We start from the raw sequence: 15,844 nt of genomic DNA on the forward strand, positions 1-15,844 counted from the left end.
ATTTCTCATAGATTAGAGCCTCAATAGTGCAGTAGTATTTCAATTCTTACTAGTACAAATTATAGGCCATTGGCTGTACAAGTTTATAATTGGAAAACAAAAAATCCGTTTTTGGAAGCTTGTGTTGATTGGTTTAGTTATGGCTCTAATAAGACATTGTACACATAGATGATTTCCCCCTATGTGGGGTGGCCTCAATGAGTATTTAAACCTATAGTAGTCAAGAAATTTTAATCTTATTAAACTCAATGGATTTAAGTTAGGGAAACACCAACCCAATGCCAAAGAACTAGCTCTGAGTTAAACAGACTGATGTCACCTTGTATTGACTGTGTTGGGGCAGAACAAGTTGCACTTGAACCCATCGGCCAGACTACAGCCAACGGCCAACTAGCTTGTACCTTCTGGGCTTGCGTGAGAGAACAGAACTCTCCCATACGAGCAGGTGTCAGTAGGCTGTATTTCGAATCCAAACAGGCAAAGGGTTAAAACTGTGAATATATAAATCAAGCAGTGTTTACACCTGCTGCAATTGTTACGAACGGATTTGTGTAGCTTTTTTCAAACATATATGCAAAGTTGCAAATAGCACTGGCATTGCCAGTCCTCTGTCTTCTTCTTCTGGATGAAGCCATGATATTATTAAAACAATCCTCTAGTCAAATGAGGTGACAAGTGGCAAAGATGACAACGAGTGTCTGTGCGTTCCCGCTTTGCTCTGTCATTGTTTGCTTTCGTAAGTAAAAAATGTTCCCTTGTGTCATAAACATCAAAGCAAGATGCAATGCAAGAATTAAAAATTATGAACCTATTAAATCCACCCTGTATATCTTGCCCACCTCTCTAGTGACCTCTGTAGTAACTCGTGAAATAAATGGGCTTGGGGAAATTGCAATTTCTTCAACATTGAGTCTTGTATTTATCCTTCAGCTCTGACAAAACAACAGCAAGATCTCATTTGTCATCGTGCTCTATTTTCTAAACTATGCACTCATTTGATGAACCACCTGCAAATTGCTAAGGAGCCCTACTCTTCTGGAAAACAAGGAACGCATCATACGTTTGGAGAGTTCTAGCAAAATGATCATCTGAGAGAAACATCAGTGTCTGGTCTGATTGTGGAACTTGCCACAAATAGGGGGGGGTCCATTCGGTTAATAGATCTTTTATAGGCTAGTTCTCTTTTAGACAAAATGCAAAAAAGAAGGAATGATTGCAGAGAGAGTTTACATTGATGGAGCGCCAACTGAATGAGCTTCACTAGTTCACCAGTTTATCAGTCTCTCCACACCATTATCATCCTTTCTGCTCTGGCTCCTACTAGAATACTGTGCAACCTGCAACCAGTAAAGCAGAAGTGGAGATCTCCTGACTGTTGCATAATTTTTTTCCTCAAGATTTCATTGCTGTAATGACGCAGTCTCTCTTTATCAGCTAGGTGTGAGGTCTTGCACCATATTAAAACTGTTCTCTTCACCTCAGGTTGTTATTCACTCCCACATCGCATGATGACACTTGGCAGACGCCCCTTATCGAGAGCAACTTACAATGATCTCATTCATACAACTGAGCAGTTGAAGGTTAAGGGCTCAGCAGTGGCAGCTTAGTGGTGGTGGGATTTGAACGCACAACCTACTGATAAGAAGTCCAAGATCTTAACCACTGACCTTTTCCTTCTTCAATTGGTACACCATCCCTGGGTGGGCTCGAACCATCAACCTTTCGTTTGACAGCTGAAATTAGACTTCTGGTTCGCTTTTGAAGTGCTGGAGATGAAACTATCAGGGCCAAAATTCATACACCCTGCAGACCTACAGTACATCTGGGTGTTTTGCAGTTTCCAGTGCAGGACTGTAAAAGTGCTTTATACTTGTTACATGTACTTTACAGCACAGTGAAATTCTCTCCTCACATATCCCAATAATGTTAGGAAACTGGGATCAGAGCACTGGGTCAGTAAGGGCCTTGCTTAAGGGCCCAAGAGTAGCAGCTTGGTGATATCTGGGCTTCGAATCCCCGACCACCCAATCAGTAACAATTCCCAAAACCTTAACCGCTGAGTTACCACTTCCAATTTGAGCTCTTCCAAAACTCTTCAGAATAATTCTATAGATTTGAATCACAATTTTTCTATGTAAATACCTGAACGGAGAGACCTAGCAGCGCAGTGTTACAGAATTTGTTTCCAGATGGATACCGGTTTATCCAGCACCTGTTTAAGCAGTGTTCACTTGCAGATTATTGAAACAAATTACACAAATTACACAGAAACTATGTTTAATGTTCTCTTCTGGGTAAACAAAGAAATTGTGTTTGTGTAATAATCAGAAGATCGTGAGTTCAAGTCCTGACAATGCACGACAGCCTAATTATCCATGGGAATGTTCTGATCTAGCCAGTCATGCAAGATTTCCATCTCCGTAATGTTCAGAGCATTTTTAACTGTTGCGCTGAAACTTGTTAACATGACAAATGACAAACCATGCATGAAAAAAATATATACGTTATATTTCAATTTACGCACTTTTACGCATTTCCATGTTTAAAGAATAATCCAGGGCTTGGTGTGATGATGGTGCACTATGTGGAGGTGAAGAATTGACTGAGGTGAATTGAAAAGCATGATAATGGTGTTAGGCCTCACACCTAGCTTGGATTTATCTTTTAAATATAGAAATGTTCGAAAATATAAACAAAGCTGTGTATTTATCTCCTGGTGGTGTTTTGCGTTCTATTTGTCATTGTGCCTCTTTAGCAAAAACACCGTACTCACCATATAAGTTCCACATGGAAAAATCCTCAGGAGCTCAGCAATGTGCAGAAACTTTCAACCAATCACAATTTAACATCCACACCTAAACTCATTTTAGCCAATCACAATCCAGTATTCACAAATGAAATTCCAGCCAATCACAATCCACTATTCACACCGGAACTCCATCCAGCCAATAACAATCCAACGTTCACGCCTGATTTTCCAGCCAATCACAATCCACTATTCACACCTGAACTTCCAGCCAATCACAATCCTAGATTTTAGTCTTCATGGGTTGTCTTAATTCTTATTTATATATTACTCATATACCCACATTCCTAAATCAACAATGGATTAATGAAATGTTTGAACGTGGAAAAGAACATTTATCATAATATAAACAGAGCCCAAAAAAGAGAAGCGAATAAAAAAATAAAAAAAAAGGAAACAGGCACAATCGTTGATCGCGATAAGTGAATAACAGAGGTGCAAAAGTACAAATAAATATTCGGAAAGAGTTGAAGTTCTGACTACACTTTTTAACTCAAGTTAAAGTAAAGAAGTTTGGGCTCTGACATGTACTTCAGTAAAAAATAGCCTTTATTACTACCTGTTTTAGTGTCACGTTATTTACTGAACGTCTCGTCATATTAATATTAGGCCGTCAATCGATTCAAATATTTGATCGCGCTGTTCTAAATGTACCTTAAATTACCAATACAAATACTTTCCAATGTTTAATGCTTGAATCAACATGGTCATGAACAAATATTAATGCTTTATGCAAATGTATGTGTATTATTAGTGAAACCAAACTCAACATAGAGCATGAAGACAACATATTCTTCCAATCGTTTTAAAGTAATTATGGTGTTTTTAATTATGTAAATTATAAGAACACGAAATGGAACCTTTGCTATGTTTCCAGACGGACTGTTAATGAGGTGATACCGGATAAACTGCGACTCTTAGAACTTTCATACGGATTACAGAATTAAAGATTATTTGAATTTGTTTATTTAAAAGTAGATTTTCTAGCTTTCTATATTTATTATGTCTGTGAGGCAAATATTCACTGAGAAGGTGTTTTGTTTGTGTGTCTGTGAAGAGAGATGACAGAGACGGCGGAGAGCGCTGCCTGTCTGCTAGCTTTACTTTACAGAAGCACAACATTTTGTAGTTATTATTAATGTGTGTACAAATAAAAGTAGACCCTTTACATATACTAATGATGTATTGTTTTTGTCTGCAGGATCAAAAAAGAGAAAAGAAAGCCACAAAACACGCCAGTGCGCATATTTAGATGCTGATTTGAGACTTGTTGCATCAGTAAAACAAATGATTACTGATTTTTAAAAAAACATTTATGATTAAAATTATTAAATTATTGATTTTTTTATGTCTGAGCAAAGAAAAGATATCGTGAACAAACGTGTGTTGGGCTGAAGGTTTTTATTTCGCTCTTTTGTATTTATTTATTTATTTATTTATTTATTTGTTTATTTGTTTATTCGTTTATTTGTTTATTTTTTATTTTTTCATTAAAAATAGTCAAACAGAAATTACTTTCTGTTTTAATTTCTGTCTAAATTCTGCATTAATTTCGCATTAATAAAACCAGTAGCATTAAAATGTATTTACATTTTGACAGCCTTAATTAATATATTAATACAGCTGGAGAAGGTGGAGGAGTTCAGGTACCTGGGTTCAACAGTGCAAAGTAATGGAGAGTGTGTTAGAGAAGTGAAGAAAAGAGTGCAGGCAGGGTGGAGTGGGTGGAGAAGAGTGATAGCAGGAGTGATTTGTGATAGAAGAGTATCTGTGAGAGTGAAAGGGAAAGTTTATAGGACTGTGGTGAGACCTGAGATGTTGTATGGATTAGAGACAGTGGCATTGAGTAAAAGACAGGAGGTGAAGCTGGAGGTAGCAGAGCTGAAGATGTTGAGATGATCGTTGGGAGTGACGACGATGGACAGGATTAGAAATGAGTTTATTAGAGGGACAGCGCATGTAGGATGTTTTGGAGACAAGGTGAGGAAGGTGAGATTGAGATGGTTTGGACATGTGCAGAGGAGGAATGAAGCCACTAAGAAGGAGGAAAAGAGGAAGGCCAAGGAGGAGGTTTATGGATGTGGTGAGGGAAGACATGCAGGTAGTTGGTGTGACAGAGGCAGATGTAGAGGACAGGGTGGTATGGAGACGGTTGATCTGCTGTGGCGACCCCTAAAGGGAGAAGCCGAAAGAAGAAGAAGAAGAAGAAGAAGAAGAAGAAGAATACAAAATGTTGTTCTCTAATGAATGTATCCAAAGCTGAAAATCCACCATATAGACCTCAAGCAGAAAAAAGATGATGATGATCAGGTGATCAGTAATTTCTCTGTTCTCAGTCATGTTCTCACCACTGACTCCTTCTGTCTCATCCACGTTAACCCCAGACTTCTTACTGTCTTCTGCCTGCTCATTGTGAGACGAAACTAGTCTACGTCTGTGGTGTGTGAGAGACAGGAAATGATACACCAGTGGATTGAAATAGCCGCAATGACAGGAAACAGGTTGATGGTCTGAAAACGGCGCAATGAGAAGGAAATATATTTAAATTTCACTAAATATAAAGTGTAGGAAGTACAGATATTTGTGTAAAAATTTCATGAGTGAAAGTAAAAAGTTGTCCGAAAAATAAATAGTGGAGTAAAACACTGATACCAGAAAAATCTACTTAAGTACAGTAACAAAGTATTTGTACTTCGTTACTTCCCACATCTGGTGAACACTACGAGAGCAAAACAAAATGAGAAATGAGAAATGAAATGAGATTAAAAAAACAAAAAAAAACAGAGATATGTGAAACTTAAACCAAAACTGTTTGTTGTGAAATTAAAACTGTGGACAGCATGTGAACACGAAGGTCCAGTGATGGGACAGAGGGGTGGAAACATTACTTGAAATAAAATGCAAAAAAACGTGGCACATGGTTTCCACGACACCGGTTCTGGAGGGAATTATGGTCTGTTTATTCTGTTCCATTCCACCTGTGTATGGAAGGCCAATGAGTGCATATTAAAATAAAATTTTATAACGTAGATTTAGAATTTAACATTTAAAATGTGTGTACAATGAGAAATCAGTACATATTGTGCAATTTTGGCCACGATTTGGTTGTCTGGGGCAATTTTAGAAAATCCTAAATGATTCCTATTCTCCCAGGCTAAATTCTGTAGTCTTTGATCGCTGGTTTGTTCATAGACAGCATCAAATAGCGTGACAAACCACCTCAGGGAAAATGTCAAAATGAGTCAGGTGGAAAGTTCAGCAAGAAGAAAAACGTATAGGCTCATGGAGGGAAAAAGAGTGTTTGTGTGATGTTTATATTATCAATGCATTATTTGTCATGAACGAAAGTAACGCTAACGTTGTTTTTGTCTGCAGCTAGCTACTATTAGCAAAAGAACGAGAGTCTGAATGTGTCAATTCGATGAAGTCAAATTTCACACTTTTTTCACAATTTGTGTGCGTCAGTTGACAATATGACAACCGAGACCCAACAGTGTGACATGGGGGTCATGTTCGTACAATCGTTCGTACATGTTCGTACAATCGCACAGTGTGACCAATAGATTGGATCTTTAAGAAATTCGAAAAATTCGAAAAATTCATTTCATTCATTTGGTTCATTTCAGAAAAACCTACCATCTACCCTCTCCCCTATTTATTCAGTGTTGTCATCCTTCGTTTGTAATGTAAAAACTACAACATAAAATGATTAATTTCCTGTACACAGTTTCAGGTTTCACTTCACTATTGAAAGATGTTTCACAAGCACCACCAACACAACTCGAGCTCTGGTGCTATTTTAAGTTCAAAGTGAAATGTAAATAGTAAAAAGAAGGCATTGTCTGGAGGAAACCTTACTCTTGCCAGCAGTCTTCTGAGATGTTGGAGAGGTTTCAATTATCATAGATGCAGTATGTGATCATTATTAATCAGCAGATGTTCATGCTCTACTGTGCTTCATACATTGCATACTCAACACCTTTAGACTAGACTTGAAGTGGGTGAAGTTCCTACAGCCTTTGCTCTGGTTATTCTTCAGGGCAAATTTGCTCCAGGTTCTTCAGGTTTCTGGGAAATTCCTGTGTTGCTTTTGGTCTTGTGTTTAAGAAGTCATTCTCCTGCTAGTGTTCTTCCAAACAGGTGCCTCTTGTGATGTCCTCATGTCCATCCATTCTTCCTTAGTAAAGCAGATGAAGAAAAACTTTCCCAGAGTATGATGTTACCATCACCGTGTTTTACTGAAGTGTTATTTGGACAATGGAAGTCTGATCCTCGAGATGTATTACCGTGAATATTGTTTTAATTTCAGCTACCTCGAGCATAATACACTATGTTTTTATTGAGCACAAGTTCGGTTTCAATTATGTCACATGGACGTTGACATTTCTTGAGAATTTCATGTTTAAAGCTGTTTAGTAAAAAGAAATCTCATATATTTAAATATTATTACAAAACCTCTTCCACCTGCTCACTAATAAACACTATCTATCTATCTATCTATCTATCTATCTATCTATCTATCTATCTATCTATCTATCTATCTATCTATCTATCTATCTATCTATCTATCTATCTATCTATCTGTATACACATCTATCTTCTCAATGTATAGTAAAGGAGTAAATAAAGAGGCGGGGCTAATGTTAAAAGGGCTGTTTGTGTGTTTGTGTTGAGGAGGTTTATGGGAGAAGCTGCTCAGGCTGTAATGAGAACAGAGGCTTCACCTGTTGTGCTTCTGTTCATAGTTGGAAACATTTCTGGAATGTTTGCTGCGCGCCCACAAGGTGTGCGTTTGTGTGTGTGCGTGCATGCGTGCGTGCGTGTGTGTGTGTGTGTGTGTGTGTGTGAACCAACCACAATTCTTTCTTCTCATTCTAGAATTTAGATGTTTCCACATGTTCAGAAAGAGCCCAAAGACACTGAGGCACGCAAGGTGAGTTTCTGTCATTGTGTGCGTGTGTGTGTGTGAGAGACACAGAGCACAACAACAGGGCATGTCTGTAGGTAAACAGGATTCCAACAAATGCATTTAAATTTGTGTGTGTGTGTGTGTGTGTGTGTGTGTAGTTTGTTGTAGCTTTTGTGTTAATATGGAACAGTTATGAAACCATGGTGAGAGACAGAGGGCAGCAATGTGGAGGCATTTGTTTTGGACTGAATGAACCACACACATTGTTGCCCAACAAATATCCAGTGTGTGTGTGTGTGTGTGTGTGTGTGTGTGTGTGTGTGTGTGTGTGTCCAGCAAGACGAGTGTGACTCACGGCATTAATACCCACCTCCACATCCCGAGGCACAAATATTATTACTCCATGCCGCTTTTTAGTTCTTTACCGTGAAGGTGTTTATTAGCAGCATGGTATCGTTACCATAGCAACAGCTCATACACCGGGATTCATATACATTTCATTTTTATTCACAATCAAAAACATAATCACTGAAAACTTGCTCTGGTATTAGAGGAATGAAATATTACTATAACATACAATATAAGACCCAAAGTATTGGGACACCTGACTTTTTCCACCCACATGTGGTTCTTCCTCAAACCTTTACCACAAATGCTGTAGCATTGAATTTTCCCTTCACTTCAACTAGAAGAACGGAACCTTGAAGTAGAAGCTCCCTGAAGATCTGATTTATATGGGCTGGAAAATGTGGAAGTTTTCCTGCTGTAGAGCTCCAACCCTATTAAAGACCTTTGGGATGAATGTGAACGCTGATTTAACCTCAGGAACCTTCTCACCTTTTCACCTACATCACTACCTGACTCTACTATCAGCATTGTAGCTGAATGAATCTCCACAAAATCTAGTGAAAAATCTGCACAGAAGAGTGGAGCTCATGAAAACAGGAAACATTGACTGGATGTGGAATGGGATGTTTAAAAAAGCACATAGCAATCTTATGGTCAGGTGTCTCACACACACACACACACACACACACACACACACACACACACACACACACACACACACACACACACACATTCAATAAAAATTTATTAAAATCTATGAAATCCAAAGAACTGGTAGCTGAGAAAAAGACAAAATCAGGGGGAAAAAAGGAGGGAGAGGAAGTGCTGAACTGCAGGATTGCAGGGTGTGGCATACTGAGGTATTTCACATGATTTTGTCACTGTGTGTGTGTGTGTGTGTGTGTGTGTGTGTGTGTGTGTGTGTGTGTGTGTGTGTGAGAGAGAGTGTGTGACTAACACTGCAGAAGGGCACTGCTGTACTGTCAATCATTTATTAATTTATTCTCCACCGTATAAGAGAAGAGAAAAGAGTAGATGAAAGGAAAATAGAAAAGAAGAGAAAACAAAGGAGGAGAAGAGAGAAAAGGAGGAGAAGAGAGAAAAGGAGGAGAGATCAGAGAGGAGTAGAGATCAGAAGAGGAGAGGAGAATAGAGAATAGAAAAGGGGAGAAGAGAAGAAAAAAAAGAAGAGGGAAGATTAGTGAGAGGAAAAGAAAAGAGAAGAAAAGAAAAATGGAAGAGAGAGAAAAAGGGAGAAGAGAAGAGAAGAGAAGAGAAGAGAAGAGAAGAGAAGAGAAGAAGAGGATAGAGGAGAAAAGAAGAAGAGAAGAGAAAAAGAGAAGAAGAGAAGAGAAGAATAGGATAGAGAAGAAGAGAAGAAGAGAAGAGAAGAGAAGAGAAGAAGAGGATAGAGGAGAAGAGAAGAGAAGAGAAGAGAAGAGAAGAGAAGAGAAGAGAAGAAGAGGATAGAGGAGAAAAGAAGAAGAGAAGAGAAAAAGAGAAGAAGAGAAGAGAAGAATAGGATAGAGAAGAAGAGAAGAAGAGAAGAGAAGAGAAGAGAAGAGAAGAAGAGGATAGAGGAGAAGAGAAGAGAAGAGAAGAGAAGAGAAGAGAAGAGAAGAGAAGAGAAGAGAGAATGATAATGAGAACAGAGGAGAATAAACATGAAAAGATCAGAGTCCACACTATAGAATAGAGTAGTTGGTTTCTATAGTAACAGATCAGGTGTTTATTCAAAGGACAAAAACATCATCAACCACTTTGTTTGTGTTTGTGTGTGTGTGTGTTTGTGTGTGTGTGTGTGTGTGTGTGTGTGTGTGTGTGTGTGTGTGTGTGTGTGTGTGTGTGTGTGTGTGTGTGTGTGTGTGTGTGTGTGTGTTACAGATGGTGATGAATTAATGCCAGGTAATAGATCTACAAAACCAAACACAAACACAAGTTAAACAAACACACACACACACACACACACACACACACACACACACACACACACACACACACACACACACACACACACACGTTTACTGACACATCAACAAGACTAAATAATTGACACTGCCTGAAGACATGGAGAAGAAAAGACCAGGAACAGCAGAACACAAACCATATACAGAATGTGGAAAGTTTGTGGACACCTCACGCTAAGGTTGCTTTGTGCTTCGTTTTGAACATCCAATTCCACCTTTAGTCCCATTTCCTTTTATAATAACCTCCACTCTACTGGGAAGATGTTGATTTTGTGGAGATTTGTGCTCCTTCAGCCACAAGGGTGTTAGTAAAGTAGGTACTGATGTAGGTGAGAATCCTCCTGAAGTGAGGAGGCCTGGAGATTCCAATTCATCCAAAAGGTGTTCACTTGGGTTGGTGGAAATATCTTCCACATATTTAAATCAATAGAAAGCAGATCTTCATGGAGCTGGCTTTGTGTACTTTGTGTAAAGGAGAACACGCAAAAAAAATCCTCAACAATTGTGTCTACAACTTTGTGGTAACAGTTTGAAAAAGAAGCACATATGGCTGGAAAAAGTTGGGTGTCCTAATATTTTTGACCTAATCTTACTGTAGTGAATATTATTTTTATTCCCAAAATAAAATGTCATTCATTTGATTTTCCCAATCCTATATGTCTCAAAGTGTTCCATTCCTCAAAAACCACAGCAAGTGTAACCAGACTGAAAAGGGAACTCGCATGCTTCTTGGCGTCGCCTGATCATGAGTCACCAGCGTTACTTCAGCCATCGATGAGTCACAGGCACAAGGAGGATCCGCAAAGAAGATGTTGTTTTTTAGGAATATTCTAGTTCATGCTGTATAACGTCCATGAAAGAAGTGGGTTCCTGTTCTCACTTACGTTATAGCAGCTTTTAATATACTCTCCGTCAATGGCCTTGCTTTTTATTGGCTCCTGAAGTAAAAACATTTCAAAAACAGTTCCAACTTTGACCCCGTTCCAAAAATGTTGCAATTACACACACATCGTTTATATGGAGCTTCTGCTTTACACCAATTGTGATGAAGAGATAATCACTTCACCAGTCATAATGTCATGCCTGATTTTATATATATATATATATATATATATATATATATATATATATATATATATATATATATATATATATATATATATATATATATACAGTGTTGGGCAATACTGTATATATACACGTTACTGGTAACACAGTTAGTTTTGACAGTAACTAATACTGTAACGCATTACTTTTTAAATAAAGTAACTTCGTCACCGTTAGCGTATGGTTCGTTACCCGTTACTTTCTTAAATTAATGAATTTGGGCTGAAGTGTAGCCTACAGTCTAACCTGCTTACAGCAGCGTCGCATTGCAGGATTGGTGGATGAACCACTGTAAACAGGAAGAAGACGCACTGTGGGCGTGTCTCCGGTTATTCAGGTCTGTGCGGCAGTAATGGCGAGTCGCGGCGAGAGCAAGACGAGTTTCTCAAAGTGGAAATATGCTCATTATTATACTTTAGTTGAGCATAAAGACAAAAACTTTTTAGTCAAATGTAAGCTGTGTCTTTCTGGTTCGAAGCTCGTATCTACTGCGATAAACAGCAACTCCAATCTGTCGAAGCTTCTCCAGGCCTCCATGCCTGAGGAGCTAGAAGCTAGAAGCTAACCCGGTGTTCTACATTGTTGATAGTTTTCATACTAAAGCTGTGAAAGGAACATGTTTAAGAGCTCAACACAACAGCAGAAGCCACTTTAGTTTTTGATTGTGAATATATTATTCAGCTTGTTTTGTTATTTATTTCAGAAATCCTTGTGATATATTCAGTATGTGTTGGTCTGACTTTAATACAATAGTGTTTAAAAATTACTTTGTGTTTAAGTCAGTTTTGTGTTTGTATAAACCATAATGCATAAAAGGTCATTTGGGGTGAAATTTGAGATTTGGGGTGTAATGGTTCACAAAATTCCCAGTTTGGTATGTACCTCGTTTTCATGGTTAACTTTGTTACAGTTTGGGGGAAGAAATGCAAAACTTACATTTTTTTTTTTTATTAATTCATGTTTTTATTAATGCAGTTTATTATTATCAACATTTGTCAACAACAGTTTACATTTAAAAATCTATTTTATTTATATATCTATTCTTTTATATATATATATATATATATATATATATATATATATATATATATATATATATATATATATATATATATATATATATATATATATATAATATGCCTGCTTGGGTAAATATGAAATAATATTTTATAAAAATAAAAATCTAATTGTAAAAATAATAAAGAATAAATCAAATTAATGCAGTTCAGTAATTTTTATTATATTGATTACATTGATTTAATTGACACAAATGAAATTGAATAAAATGAAATACATGGAAAAATGTAATGTAATGTAACGACTCGTAAACAATCGCCGAGTTTATCGGCGATTTCACACGTACGCAAAACAAACTCTAGTTTCTTTTTTTTTATACCCCTTGCATTGTTGTGCATGTTTTCAAGATGAATAATAATACAAATAAATAAAAACAGTAAAACGGTGAGGCGGAGACCGAACAAACTTGCTGTCCGCCACTTAATACGTTTGTGAGGGAAGAGATGGCGAAGAAAAAGCTATCAGATAGATATCAGATATCACCTTGAAGAAGAGCTTAAATTAACCAAGTAAAAATCATCAACAATTTTTAAGAAGCTGCAAAAACTTCAAAATATTCAACAAAAGTCCATTCTTTACCCATTTAAAACTGTGATCATAAAAAATAGACACAAAGAAAAACTCATGAAAGACCAGAGCCTGTACTCAGACCAATACAAGAACAGAGAGATCAATAACATTATATTTAATACAGGAAACCCAAAAGCCTGGTACTCAGCAATCAGACACCGTTACCCTTACAGAAATAAGAAAGGGCATCTGTAATGGATGGAAACTGCAGGTCAGAGCAAAGGAAGATTAAGATGTCATGCTAACAATCAATTTACCATCAGACACCATTAACAATCAGACATGATCTGCCTCCCCCTCCTCCTCCCCCCAGTATCTCTATTAATGACCAGTAATGCTTAAGGCAACTTGTGTTTCTAAGATAGATGCAGTGTGTGAAATAAGTGGCCAGTATTTTCCCCTGCTGATAGAAAGACTTCTGCTTCAAAAGAGAAGAGAAATGAAGAGAATTTGAATGTAAACATGTTTATGTATTTCTGCTTGCAGACTTCAGTATTGTACACACAAATTCCAGATGTACCACCAGCTTGCAGACACGATAGAAGGAGTAGGATCCAGCTGGATGCAGGAGCTTGTGAACCTCATGATAGCAATGGTATAATCAAGCATGGAGTCATGGCAGTGTCAGAATAGTAGGAGTAGGAACCAAATTAAATCAAGGGTACAAAGATCTACCATATTAGCTTCAAATGGAAGCGGGAGATTATAGACCTCAGCATGGTAGGAGTGGGATTCAGATGGAAACTGTATATTAAAGACAGCAGCAAGGTACATGTTTAGAAGGAAGCAGAATCTTGTAGACCGGTGCAGTAGAAATGACATCCAGATGGAAGCAAGGGCTTGAAGACCTCAGCATGGTGGGAGGAGGGTCTAGCACAAAGGTTCTGGAGCTTGATCAAAATCCTGAGAAGTGTCTATAGGCAAGCAATTGAGAGTCTTTACCAGCTTCATTACAGTCTGGCGTGGAAGTCAAGTCAAGTTTATTTTCTATGGCGCTTTTCACAATGGAAATTGTCTCAAAGCAGCTTTACAGAATTTAACAGTTAAGGTGAACGGTGTGTATTTATCCCTGATAAACAGTCATGGAGACAGTGGTGAAGGAAAAACTCCCTTAGATGTTATGAGGAAGAAACCTTGAGAGGAACCAGACTTAAAAGGGGAACCCATCCTCATTCGGGTGACATTAAGAGTGTGATTATAGTCTTTAAACAATCAGAACACTGGAGAGGGAGAACATGGGTGTGTGATTATGAGTAATGTTCTTTCTACAGTCTTCTACAGTCAGTTGAGATTATGCAACCAGGAGCTACTGAGCAACTCATAAAATAGCTCAACATTTGCGATCATCACAGATCCAACACCAGCTTCTCTATGCCAGAGCCTTTAAACACTCAAAGAGGTCCAATGTACAAACTCCACATGAGGTGGGATCCAAATGGCACTGGTACATCTCTGGATGGTTCGGGATGTTTGCGGGGTCGGCATCTAAGGTCCACAATCTCCATCCTTAAAGCTGTGAAGAATCGTAAGGCTTTACAGCAGGTCATGGGAGCTGCTCAAACCATTGTGGAACAGTTTTACAACACTGGAGAACCTATACCAGGCCAGAGTCATCAAGAGGGCAATTTACCTCAACAAGGACAATAGGCACCCCCAACAAAGCCTCCCACCATGAGGCAGATGATACAGTAGTGTTAAAGCCAGAACTTTAATTCTTAGAAACCGTTTTTTACTTGCAGACCATCAGGACCATGAATATGTATTAAATTATTTCCAATAGTCTATTTTCTTTATTTCATAGCTCTTCTCTTACTTGCACTACTTCTAGGAACAGGGCAATGGAGTGGAATTTCAGGTTAAAGTTTCTATCCAATCAGATTCCAGCCCTCAGATCACATACAAGGTTTAAAAAAAAAAGTCTGCATTAAGGCCTTCAGAATTGTGGATGCCTGCAGCATAAATCCATGTCGCTCAAAGCGTTCACTTTAATCAATCAGCTGGACACTCAGAGGCCATCTAGCAGGAGTCCAGTATCGTCAGCATTTTCAAGTCCTTTGATTGGACGTTCAGAGAGCGTGTTAGTCAGAACTCACAAACTGCATCTGTAGCAAACTGCACAAGCTCAAGTTTAAATTAATCGCAGTTTTGCATTCGACAACGACTGACAGAGGAGAAGAAACTGATTTTACACACAATTTGCCTTCATTTCAAATCCCCAGAAAAACCGTAATGCACTGAAGAAACACACGGAAAAACCTGGGGTGATTTTATGAGGTTGATTTCGATGCTTCTACTAGAGATGATGTATGAGGGCGGTGCAGTGAAAGGAGAGAGATCATGAAAGAGAGAGATATATATTAAGAGAAGAAAAAGCTAAAAGACAGATGCGGTGTTTGCGAAATGCAAACGGAGTGTTTATGCTGATGGATGATAAGATGTTCATGACAAATGCAATGGTTCCTCCAATCACAGAGCTTTTTCTGCTTAAAAAGACGAGTTATTTTAGATATTTTATAGGAGATTTTAAATTCTTGATGTGAACATGTTCATTTATATATGGAACAAAGAGAGAGCGAGACGGAGACAGAACTGAAATAGACAGATAAATAGATGTAATATGAGAGAGAACTAATGGAAAATGTCTCATAAAATCGAAGAATAAAGCAATATTTCAGCTCAAAGTGAATAGAAGCTACCACATATAGTCTACAACCAGTGAGTCTTCATTTCAGGGAAAAATCCATAAAAAACCCCCCAAATAAATAGCAAAGTATTAGCTAATCATCAACACGTTCTAAGGAGTCAAAGAGACCCAGAGACCATGTTTCAAGATATCAGTTCCCATTCTATACCCATCTAAAGCCGCCAGTGAGATCTGCAACAAAAGAGACAAAGAAAGCTCCTGAAAGAGCTTTTACAGAGACACTGTACTCAGACCTTAACAAGAATAAAGAGATCAATAACATTTTATACACGAGACCCACAAGTCTGGCACTCAGCAATCAGACACCATTTACCTTACAGGAATAATGGAGGAAAACTTCAGGTCAAAGTAGAAGG

General features: G+C 38.0%; 1 long non-coding RNA gene across 1 annotated transcript; it reads left to right on the top strand.

Annotated features, from left to right (window-relative positions):
* The first annotated feature begins 7,501 nt into the window (after nt 1-7,501).
* Nucleotides 7,502-11,124, top strand: LOC310728975. The gene is made up of 3 exons (XR_014534420.1): nt 7,502-7,590; nt 7,685-7,739; nt 10,698-11,124. It is a non-coding gene; the product is annotated as an uncharacterized lncRNA (long non-coding RNA).
* The last annotated feature ends 4,720 nt before the right edge of the window (nt 11,125-15,844 follow it).

This window comes from Silurus aristotelis (genome assembly GCF_946808225.1).
Source record: "Silurus aristotelis genome assembly, chromosome: 7".
Lineage (NCBI taxonomy): Eukaryota > Metazoa > Chordata > Actinopteri > Siluriformes > Siluridae > Silurus > Silurus aristotelis.